This window comes from Helianthus annuus, chromosome 16 (assembly GCF_002127325.2).
Source record: "Helianthus annuus cultivar XRQ/B chromosome 16, HanXRQr2.0-SUNRISE, whole genome shotgun sequence".
NCBI lineage: Eukaryota > Viridiplantae > Streptophyta > Magnoliopsida > Asterales > Asteraceae > Helianthus > Helianthus annuus.
Genome location: NC_035448.2, coordinates 173,960,211 through 173,971,441, shown reverse-complemented (window position 1 = coordinate 173,971,441; position 11,231 = coordinate 173,960,211).

Genomic DNA, 11,231 nt, shown 5'->3' with positions numbered 1-11,231 from the left:
CATAGAGTGTGTTTAACATAAATATAACAAAATGCAAGCTTCATTAATGATCCAAGTCTCGGTTTGATAATGATTACAAAGAAAGAACAAATACAAGAATACAAGGTTTCCAAAGATAGAAATACGAACAAAGCTTTCTATAAATGGAAAGTACAAAAGAGCCGGGCGTTACAGTCTCCCCTCCTTTAGGAAATTTCGTCCCGAAATTTAGGAAGACGTAGGGAAAAGATGAGGTCTCGTCATGGATAATCAGATATAATGCGTTTGTGAGTTGCTTAAAGTTTGTATAAGGTCCAAAAGGTCTTCAAAACACTGAATTTCTCATGGCACGTTTTACGAGAGTTTGGTAACATGGTGAAAACACTTATATATAGGAAGTACCAGCGGCGTATCCACCATGTTTTGGCCATGTGACGTCCGTTTCGTATCCGGTGTCATGTTACGTTCCGTGTCTTACCATACACAATAGTACACTCTATGGTTCTCATACGACTATCACTATAATCCCGTGTGCACCCGCGATTACATTGATCGTCACATGATCCGCATAACTTGTACTAGTTGCGTACGAATTAAGGTATAAATAAATTCTGAAAATAAGATTGCGAGTGTATAGAAATGTAGCATATAAGTACGTTTGTGCCCCAAATAGTATAACAAAGTAAGCGAATCCCTAGGGTTTCGCTCGCGTATAGGTGCGAAAGTATAAATTTTAAGTATGAATAAATCACGAGCATAGTATAAGTTTAAATATGAATACGGACGTGAGCATAAACACCAAAACGTATGACAAGAGTATGAGTAAAGTATAAGCATGGCGTGTATGAAAAAAAAACGTATACGTAAATCGTATAAATGAGAGTATATATATAAGTACAAGTCTAACGTAAATGGTATAAATGCGGTTATAACTATGAATTTAAATATAAACATAATTGTATTGGTATGAGGAAAATATATGGATGTGAATATAAGTTTAAACATAGTTGTACAGATATAGGTATAAGTAGGATGTATGAGTATAAGCATGAATATGAATATTAGTGTAGACGTAATGCGTGTAAGTATAATTGTATTAGTATGAACATAAACTTGGATATAAGTGTAGTGTAAATGTATAATTTGGGAACACGAATATAATATAAAACGTATGGATATAGATATGATTATGAAAATTAACATAAATGTGTAAATATAAATATAAGTGTAGACATAAGATGTAGAAATGCGAATATGGATATGAGTGTAATACGTAATGATTTTGTTTATGGTATGAATCGTAATATACGAATTTAGACATAAAAAAAAAGGCCAAGAAGTTTTGAGTATGAAGGTAAAATGAGGGTATAAGTGTAATTGTCACGAGATATAAACCTAAGCACATAAAATGATATACATATATAGTTGTTTTGAGCAAAGCGTGACGTTTAATTAAAATCAAAATGGATTGAGTTGACATGACATATGGAATCTAGTTCATAAATGTAAAGAGAGCATAAATATTTATTGGTTATGCGTGTTATACTTTGTGAAAGAAAGGGAATGCTACTCTTGCTTTAAAAAGGATTCACATTCGTTGAAGGTGGTTGGTTCTTATGAAGTTTCCCTTGCCCACACATTTCAAATTGACGTATTGAATAATGGTTGAAAAGGTTCTAGAAGTAAATAAGTTTGCATCGTTTTAAATGATCTTGCAAAAAAAAATTTTTTTTTGAAGTTTAGAGATTTTTGCGACAACGTTGATTCTTAACAAAAAGGATTTTGCTATACGATCTTAGTGATTGTTGAAAAAAGCGTCTTTAAGAAAACATTTTGCTGATTTTGAAAGAAATTTTAGCGAATGATCGCACAAAATTGGCAGTATTTCATAGATGTGTACGAAAAATTTTGGTTTGGGTTCCTAATTGAAAATAGAAATCTCTAGTTTAAGGACATAAGATGAGCCTTTTTCAATAATTACGTTGAATACAAAATTTCGTGGGCAATGGATTTATTAAACCAACTTAGGTTGATAAGTAGCATTTCGTAAATTTTGAAAATCGAGGAATAAGCGTTTATGGTAAAGGTTAAGAATTTTGTGTGTGTGAGCTATATAAAAATAAATTGTAGAATAAGAAATTCGTTTATATAAACAGTGCATGTTGAAATAGATAGGGATTTGGCTAATGATAAACGATTTAGATATAAACGTGATCATGTTTACGTAATATAGTCTATTAAGGAAAATATTGGTAACGATCACCTAAGTAAGGGAATCACCCCTAATTTATTGGCGAGGTCGTTGTAAGATGGAAAAAGAAACGGAGTTAGTCGTCAAGGTAAGGAAATCACTCCCACCTTGATGATATGTCTCCTTTTATTGTTACATGGGGCATAAATAAAATTATGTGAAATCATGTATGCGAATAATGTATAAATGTATGATAAAGTATTTGTACGATATACGCGTAAAAGTGAAATTTCAAAAATAATTCGAATTCGAAAAGAGGGAATAGAAGAGACTTGATCATAATGTTTGTTTAAGAAAATGAAATTGACCACGTAGCATAAAGGGTCACATAGCATAAAGATTCAAGTTGATTTGCATAGCATAAAAGTTTAAACGTCTCATATAACATAATCATGAATTCCACATAGCATAACATGAATAAATGAAAGCATTGTAAATTTAGTTTGTTCATGAGGGATTATTATTGTTTGTGATTGCGATAACGTGCGAAATGATTAAAACGACATTTCGAAACAAATGAACGTTCAAGTATAAAATCACATATAATTTGAGATACATAAAAAAGAGGCTCAATAAAACATAGGAATGTTTCGGGTAGAGAAACGTCGACAATTCCAAAGTGGGTCGAAAGTCCTTTCGATTTAGAGATATTGTGCTTTGGCCTATAAGTAAGATACTCTCGTCGAGAAGCGATTAACGGTATCTTACCCTTCCGGTTACTACACATCTCTAAATGATTGGAACATTCGGGACTTTGGCGAGAATAAAAATCAAGGAATGGGACTTAATCGACAAGATGCGGGTTTCACCCCTAACTTGACGATTTCGTACCCTAAATGTGGTTGGTACTTGTCGGCCAAAATAAAATTTTGACACTTTGACAAGGGTCCACTAGAGTTGAAATGGAAATTACCATTAAGTTGTGGATGTCACTCCTAGCTTAATGGTGAAATTTCGTGCAAAAATAGATTAAAGGTAGAGTGAGAGTTGTTTACCAAATTGTGGGTTTCACGCCTATTTTGGTAAATTCGTCTCGATAATGTAACAAGAATATAAAAATATCATAAGTGTATTTGTGTTTGCCTTAGGAAAGGCACATAAATTTATTAACAAGGAGTGTAGCTAGGAAGCATGTAAGATAAAGCACAAATGTTTTAAACAACAAATAAGAGACAAAGTTCCTAAAACTATAGACTAGGGCAAAAGCATGGCAATTTTCCTAATTCCCTATAGTTATGGCTCTGATACCAATCTGTCACACCCCAACCGATGGCGGAAACATCGGGATGAGACTAACAAATTGTTCAAAAGCATCATAACGCTATTTGTGACAATAATTTAACAATCCAAATTTCATTTCCAAAATAAATTGTCGAAACATTACAAGAGAAGCAAATAACAACATTGTTCAACATAACATAATCAAAATTGATACAACACTTTAAACCTAAACGTCTAAGTGAGTATCTAGGCATCTTTGCTATCCGATTTCATTTCATCATCATCAACCTGTAACATGTTTAAAAATACAATTCAATGCAAAAGCAAAGGCGAGTATACAAGTTTGGTACGTACATAGCATAAGATAAAAAGTGTGAACGATTCCTCATGGCAAGCATATGATTCAAGATAAACATTAAACATGGCATGTGTCTAACATATCAAACCAAGAAAAACGCAATATGCTCAAGACATAACCTCAAGTTTACGGGCGGGTCGTTAATCCTATAGCGCTACATATGTCAAGGTTTGGCTCGTACGAAGTTAATGATAAGTTCAACACATAAGAATAACCCAAGTTTAAAGTACCAAGTCATCACGTATACAAGCATGTTATAGAAACGTTCATGTGTTTAACAAAGTGTTCATGTGTAAGTTGATAGATAAACATGTTACACCCCAAAAGTGGTAAAAGTAAAAAGGGGAAATACGAGTATACTCACGGTTTACAAGTTTTGGCTTGAAAGTTCCGCGAGTAGATTTGGTGGATGATTTAGCTTGGAGCACCTTGTCCTTCTACACGAGACAAACAAGGTGTGTGAGTTTGGCGTTTACGGAAGATTATGGATTCGGAGTTTAAAATGTATAGAAAATAACATAAGTAAAAATAATCATCTTTTAACCTTATAACCTCCATATGACACTAGGTAACCAATATGGTTATTTAATGTTTTTCATGGGTAGTAAACCCATTAGAATCATATTAAGGTTTAGGTCTTGGACGATGTTCTACTACTTTAACATGTAAACATAAGTTTAACATCAAAGGTTCGAATAAATACGAGTTTATATTTAGGATATATATATATTACATATTATTTAGTCCAATATTTCAAGTAGGAGGTAGGAGATAAGGTCTCCATTTAGGCACCTCTAGTTACAAGGAAGTCATGGATGAGGTAGGAAGACAAAGCTTCCATTTAGGTACCTCTTTGATGTTCACCACTACACTTGATGTAAGAACAACCAAGGAGGGTCATGAACTATGGTCAATACAAGTATGTAAAGTAAGCTAACTAATAGAAATCATCAAATCATGTGAGGATTTTATGTTTGGAACAACCCAAGTTGTTCCATAATCACTCATACATCAAAACTAAGTTTGACATGACTTGTGGGTCAAAACCCTAAACAAAACACCAAGTTTATGAGGTTTAATCCTCTGATTCTTAAGTGTCTCAACCTTGTTTTTAAGCCTAACCAACCACGAGAAGTGTTGTAAGCATTAGGACATAGGAATGAGATGAGTAAACTCAAGTTTGATAAGAAATAACAAGTTTTTGATGTTTACAAAAACAAACAGAAAGTTTTGGTCCATTTTAAGGCAAATCCAAGCATGATTCTTCCAAGGAAAAACCAAGGATTCAAACCTAAGGACATAATGAAGCATTAGGAAGAAGAACCAAGTGATTTGGTTAAGAAATGAGTGAGTTACACTCACTTTAGTGAAGATACAAGAACCTGTCCAAACTCAGATTTTCTGCAGATTTGAGAGTGTTTTAGTGAAGATTAGAGAGTTGTGAAAGTGTCAAATGGGTTGGAGAAGGTGGGTATTTATAATTAGGGAGTTAGAAGGTGATTGGAGGTGATTAGAGGTGGATTAAAGGTGATTGGGTGAGGTTGGAGAGTTGGATTTCGTGCAAAATTTGAAAGAAAACACAAGTCTGCCGAAATAAGGCACTCGCGTAGCGCGAGCACTAAGGCTATACCAGTCGCGCTACGCTAGTGGGTTCAATTAAATTTGAAAAATGACAATTTGGCCCCTGAAGTTCATAGTTTAGGGTTTTTAAGAGTTTTAGGGGATGTTCTTGTCATATAAGCATTGTTTAAGGGCAAGACAAGTATGATTATCATAAACCAAGTATAATGGAGTGCATAAATGTCGAAATTAAGTATCGTTCTCGTTCAACACACGTTCAATGCATAAGTTTAGTTTAATTACAAGTTTCGCACATAGTTTCCAAGGATAACAATTAGACATCGATTGATTCACGAAGTCGAACATACGAGCATACATAGAGTGTGTTTAACATAAATATAACAAAATGCAAGCTTCATTAATGATCCAAGTCTCGGTTTGATAATGTATACAAAGAAAGAACAAATACAAGAATACAACGTTTCCAAAGATAGAAATACGAACAAAGCTTTCTATAAATGGAAAGTACAAAAGAGCCGGGCGTTACACAAGGGGTGATATGACCATAGTCACAGACACCATTGGACAATGAGGTTACCGATGGTTGGTCGAGTGACAAATACTGTGGGTAGTTGGTTGATAAACAGAAACATTGTAATCGCTCTTAATACTGTAAATTATAACAAATAAAATCGTTTTAGACAAAAAGAATGATTCACTCAGTATTTCCCCGCTGACAAAACCTTTTTCAAACATGTTTCAGGTGATCTGTTGTGATCCAGGAAAAGTGTTGTGAAGCACTACAAGCTTAAGGAAGTGGCTCAATATAAATAAATAAAGAAGCATGTATTGTAAAATAAAGATTTCCCAAAGAAATTACTTTATTGTAAACTACAGGGTTTTATCCCTAAATTATGTAATAAAGTAAACGGGCATTTTTAGTATTAAAAGATCATGTATTAAAGACTTCCGATGTCGCCTAAATTAAATACCACGGGGTTCCTGTCCCACAGCTCTTGACCGGGTCAAACTGGGGCTAGGGCCGTGACAAATACCAAGTCGTGTTTTATTTTTCATTTAGTGTTTAACGTTTTGGGGGGGATCTTAAAAAAATTTGGAAAAAAGTATAAAACAGCTTAAATCGATTTTTAGGTTATCCATTACATTCCCAGCCGTCAGAGACGAACCAAAGGGTGATTTTAGGCGATTTGGGCACTATTGTTCCATCTTTCAAGCTGTTCTTTCATGTCTGATCAATTCTAGACAACAACTGAGGTTGTGATGTCTTCCATGCGCGACTAAACGCTTGGTGACCTCGCCTAGATGAACGTTTATTAGTTTTTTCTCTTTGAACTTTGTTTGCTGATTCGTGTAAGCTGGTAATTTAAACTACTTGTGTTGATTCTATGAAACATTTATTATTTTTTAATTTTTCCTCTTTTATCAAGCGTAATAGTGATTTCCTTGCATCATTAGCGGGTTGGTAAGTTGGTGGGTGATTGGTATAATCAAACGGGTTGTTAGGTATTATAGTTTAATTAAAAATGGTCCCTAATAACTAATCAAAATCATTAAATCCAAGGCCATGTCTATGTTGTGTTTTGAATCAGTAAACGGGTTTTTGTGTTAAAATGGGTATTCGGGATTCCGGATGGCGGTTACTTCTTCTCCTTCTGATAACACTTTTCGTGACAAATTGTGTTTTCCTTTAAACTAACAAACAAATCCCAATTAGATAGTTTTAGTTTTTAACTAAATTCGTCTACACTGACCACCAATTCCCTGTGGACACGATACCCTATTTACGCTATCTACTTAGTTTAATTAGGTTTTCGCATGACCCTTACGATAGTCATCAACGACTTCTGCTCGGTTATCAAACAACCATTCCATACCGAGCACTACGTCAAAAGTACCCAACTTAACAGGTAATGACTTCGGCTCGGTTATCAAACAACCATTCCATACCGAGCACTACGTCAAAAGTACCTAACTTAACAGGTAAAAGATCGATATTGAATTTTTGCTCACCAAGCTCCAATGAGCGTGCTTTAATAACTTCCCATAACTCGACTAATTTACTATTTGCCAATCTATAGAATAAGGAACATCTATGCAAAGTATATTTTTAAATTCCGTAGAGATAAAGCTATAATCGGCACCGGTATCAAACAATATGGATGCAAAATGATTGTTGATAGGAAAGGTACCAGTGACCATATTGGGGTCTTGACGCGCATCCCTTGTTCCGATCACAAAAGCTCTCCCACGAGCTTTTTCTTTTTTAGGACAGTCCTTCCTAAAGTGGTTCTTGTCACCGCATCTGTAGCACCCTTGCCATTTCCATTCTCGTTCCCATTCCCATTCTTATTCCTATTTCCTCCTCCATTCCCATTCGCCCAACATGATTCAGTACGGTGCCTAAGTTTGCCACACTTATCACACTTGATGATTCGGCAGACACCCAAGTGATGGTACTTGCACTTATCACACTTAGACATATTGCCCGCATACTTTTTGGCATCAGTTTCGTTCGTGGCTACAAATGCTTTCGCCTCCTTAGGCGGGTTGGTTTCTCTCCTCTTGTTATTGTTGTTGTTGTTCACACATGTTTCCTTCTTGAAGTTTGAGTACTTCCTCTTTCCATCGCGGGTAGACTCAACATGAGATTCTTTCTTCTTAGTTCCCTTCCTGAACAACTTCTTCATCCTTACCATGTCTTCAGTGAGACTGACGGCTAAGGTCACAGCCTGAGTGATAGTGGTCGGGTTTACCGATGTAACCATGCTCCTAATTTCAGGAGCTAGACCCCAGATGTAACGTTCAATTCGCTTGAACTCAGGCGTTACCAGGTAAGGGACCGCAGAGACAAGTCATGGAATCTCTGAATGTATCCAGCAATGTTGGCTCCGATCATTGTCAAACAAATAAATAAGTAACTTTCTCGAGTCCAGGAAGCAATCCTGAGTGGTAACCTAGTCATATACATAAATGTTCATTCTATATAAATAACTAGTTAAAGTTAATTTATTAATAAAAGTTCATTTTATGCAGGACAAACAATGATGATACTTACAATCTAACCATGATGAAGGGATATTTGTTGACAAACCATTTATATTCTACGTTGTCATTCTATAACAATGTTTTTCTTTGATGAAACTATGATTTGGCTATCTAGAAAATGTCACAAATTCAATACAAATACAGTGGGATTCCTGTGTAAAGTGTGTTTTTGCTACAAAGTGTAGGAAGCGATCCTGGCCATTGGATGGGTGTGTTTAGTGGCTGAGATTAAGTTGGTGGTATTTTTGTAATATTTGTGTGTCATTAATTAATTGTTATAATAGATTAGGGGTAGTCTGGTCATATACCATGTTTTAAATCAATCAAATAACTGTCAAAAATAACACACCTCCTATTATCTCGCACATTTCCTTCTCTCTATCTAAAACCCACCATCAATAACCATCTTGCATACCAAAATTAACTAGAATCATGGATCAAGATTACAAATTCAGCATGAAATACAAGCGTAAGAAATGATCATAGTATTGTGTTTTATTGCACTTGATGTTGGATACTAGATGTGTTCATAGTACTGTGTTTTAGTGATAAAACATAATGTGACGAACAAGTGACTAACTTGGTAAAAGTGTTGTTTTTTACATTGATATTGTTTTAACAATTGATGTGTTAAAGCTACATTGTGATTAGATCCTACATATACATCTATTCAGTGTGTTTTGTTAAAGACAATATGTATTTTAGTACTGTGTTTTACTGCACTTGATGTTGGATACTTGATGTGTTCATAGTAGTGTGTTTTAGTGATAAAACATAATATGCCGAACAAAGTGACTAACCTGGTAAAGGTGTTGTTTTCTACATTGATATTGTTTTAAGGATTGATGTGTTAAAGCTACATTGTGATTAAATCATGTATATACATGTATTCCAAATGTTTTGTTGAAGACATCGTGTTTTTTTAAAAAGTTTGATCATAGTACTGTTTTTTAATGCACTTGATATTGGATACTAGGTATGTTCATAGTAATGTGTTTTAGTGATAAAACATAATGACGGACCAGTGAGTGACTGATAAAACACAACATGACGAACCAGTTACTGACTGCTACATAGATGTGTTCATAGCAGTGTGTTTTATTATTTTAGTGATAAAACACACTGTCACGCCATGATTTTTTTTCAACGAACCACTTTAGAAGAAGAAGAGGAATTGCGACTTGATTGATAAACAATGAAATGCTCCTAATATAACCATGAATTCGATTTTAATGTGATATTTGGTGTCCTTAAATTTCTCATGAGTTAGTTATAACAACCGTAACGTAAATCGACACCCTCGTCATTTTTCTGACATCCTAATATATTTTAAAATATCCCAATATGTCTTAAAATACACCCCAATACGTGAAAACGGGCCTCGAATACCTTAAATATTAATAAAAATAACAAAAATTGATTTTTGGGGCTTAGGCGGGCCGCGTAAGCCACCCCTTAAGCTTACGCGGGCCGCGAGAGATCAAGAACGCGGCACACCCCAGGCCAACACGTGTCAGCATCGTGGCGAGGCTAGGCAATGACCCGGATCAGCTACATTGTTGACCAGGGTTGACGCGGGCCGCGTAGCCCTATGCTAACATTTACGCGGGCCGCGTAAAAGTCAAACTCAGCCCCTATATAAAGGAGGCATCGGCCTTCAGTCGAATTCGTTCAGTTTTCTTTTCTCAATCTCAATTTCTAAAGTGTAGGCATTATACTCAGGTATTATACCCCCCTAAATAGCAAGGTTCTGCTACAATGTAAGTATCATAACCCCTGGAGATGTATTAGATACTCTGTCTGATTGATCTAGGGTTCTGTAACGGCTGTCGTGGTTCTGCCCGACGTACTCGTTGGAATGCCGTCTCGGGGAGGGTGTTACTAATGTTAAAATGGGTTATTATACTAACACGCGTGCATTTGTGTAATTTATAGATTGTCATCATGAAACCCTTACGGATAATCTAAGACAGCATTGTGAGTAATCTACTTTTTGCAAATTGTTTTTACAAAACCTCACTTAATTAATTATACATTAAGCAGTTATTGAGTATTTGTAAGGATATAATTACAGTCGGTAAATTTGGGGTTTTGTATACAAAATTTGTTACTACCTTGCGAGGAGTAACATGACCATAAGTCGGAACGACAGTACCGTATGGTGGTAATTGATATGACTTGGAAACAAATGTAATTGTGGATGCGCCCTCAATAATAGAAGCAAGCTGGACAGCACTGAAGGCTTGGAAAAGTGGCAATAAAGTTACCTAAGAATAAAATAGATGTTTTTATTAAATAAAATAGGGTGTATCCCTATGAAGATGTGTGTACTGAAAACTTGGGTTTTACCCATGTGTTTAATATTATAAAAGTGTGGTATTTTACTCTGATAAAATATTTCCTAACTACGATCCTGATGTAAATTCCGCTGCCAAATTAGACAATAACATGATACCACCGAAACTGGGTCACGGCCGCCCGCTCCCGGGATAGGGATCGGGGGTTGTGACAGAAGGTGGTATCAGAGCTAAGCCACTGGTTCAGCGACAGAAGTGTTCTGTTGACACCAAAATTCAAAGTGTTAGGAAATAAATTATGGAAATACGTGCATAATTGTATTTTCTTGTTATGTGTTATCTGACTATCTGTTAGTTTACAGTATGAGCGACCAAGGACCATCTGACGCGTACCGTCAATTGTCTGGTTCGCCTAGAAGCGAAGGTGCCACTTCTCAGCCTGCCCTCTCGGGGTACTCTGCTGATACGAAAGAAGGAATATTCGTATTTAAGGCTCAAT